This window comes from Trachymyrmex septentrionalis, unplaced genomic scaffold, assembly GCF_001594115.1.
Source record: "Trachymyrmex septentrionalis isolate Tsep2-gDNA-1 unplaced genomic scaffold, Tsep1.0 scaffold16, whole genome shotgun sequence".
Lineage (NCBI taxonomy): Eukaryota > Metazoa > Arthropoda > Insecta > Hymenoptera > Formicidae > Trachymyrmex > Trachymyrmex septentrionalis.
Window position 1 is genome coordinate 693,728 of NW_017304758.1, and position 1,943 is coordinate 695,670.

Below are 1,943 nucleotides of genomic sequence, written 5' to 3' on the forward strand. Positions count from 1 at the left end.
CCAGTTTTTGTTTTATATTTCTTTAATGGAAAAAATATAATTCTATATATATGTGTATATAAATAAAAATCCATATGATATAATTCCATAGAAATATAAACAAAAATCTATATATTTAATATATTACAGTTATGATTAATTATTATTTAATATTATAATTATAAATTATTAGTTTATTTTTAGTATTAGATGATTAGGGTTACATAATGGGAAATATTGAGGAAGCATCGTTTAATAGTACTGGTTTCATAGGAATATTGATGAAATGATAAAATTGTCTTTGTTGCACTTTCGTTTAGTGGCACATTTTTACTATCGTTTTCGCTGTGTGCATTTCTTCATATCATTCGGCTTATGGCATTGGATTGTCTACATTGGTAAAACCAAAATTTGATGTGCTCTGTAATTTTAATTTTGCATCTTGTCTTTTGCATCTTGTCATCTTCTTGTAACAAAAATGAAGAGAAAGAGATCTAATTATTAAAAAATTAACAGAAAAATAAATAGGTTTTTTATGAAAACTTTGCAAAACAATAAGCAATAAGATCACGAAATTATTTCCAGCATTTAAATATGAGCAAAAGTAATGTAAAATGATAGCCATTGAAATGATTACAAAATAGCAGATCTGTTTGACTTCTATTATCAGTCTGTCGTCATGTGTCTGCAACCTTTACAATGTAAACTTGATACTAATGCAGTTAATGCTAATTTGTTGCAATTTATTTCTTGAGTTTATCGTTAAATTTTTTAATATTGCAAACAATTTTCTAGCTGAATTCATTTTTTTAACTTTTTGACATTTTATTATTCTTTTCATACTATTGTACATTAAAAAATACTATAGCTATATAATGAATTCATATCATTGCGTGATGTTATTTTAAAGATGATTTATTATCTATAGAAAGTACATACATATGATATATACGCATACACGTTACCGTGACATAAATAAAATATATAGATATATCTTACACGTTTTGACGATGAGTGAAAATAAAGTGATTATCCTTGTTCTGTTAGACTTTGGTAAAATACGTCATGCCAAAAGAGAGGTAAAGGATAGAAGGCATATATGTATATGAAACGCGTCGAAGGGACGCTATGTAATCCCAGTTCTCTCGTATATACATTCACTATAGGCGTACATATTCGAAAAGCATTTCTTTCATCGCCCATTTCTCTCATCTTACTTGTTTCTTCGTCGTGACAAAATCCGTCGTGTCGAAAGCACACTCGTCAAATTGCGAATTATGCTACGTACTTTTCTATTGGACGGCATATTACGGCACTGTGAGTTTGCTTTTTTTCACGCAATCGGGCTTCGTATCGGGCTCTTCGTGAGCTTAGAGGCTTTTCCTTTTAGCTTTTTGCATTTTCATGCTTCTGACCGTAAAAAATCTTGGTTTTTCGTCCACGACGACTTTTTGATACGTTTTTTTTTCACAAAAATGTGTGAAGCTTCTCCGCTCGAGATTCGTCCTTAGATCTCGCGATACTGCGTTATCGTATTCAGAACGTATCTATGCGTATGCATATACAAACATATTGTTCATTTATGTATCAATACTTCCAAATTTTTTAAATAAATAAATGTAATTTAATTTCTCCTTGAAATAGCATAATATATAAAATATATTATACTTGCTTAATAAATGAAGTAAAATAGAAGCTCTCTATATCTTGAAAAGATATCAAATATTTCATTTTATTTGATAAAAATTCAACTATATAGTATAATATTTATATCCAGATGGCACACAATATTTATAAAATGTTTACAAAATATTTATAAATATTTGTGTGGTCTGCACAGATTATAAACATTTATTATAAATATTATGAAATATTTATTGTAAATGTAAATTAATTTAATAAGACATTATAATCCAAAAAAATACTTATTAGAAATATTTATTTATATTTATCATAAATATTAA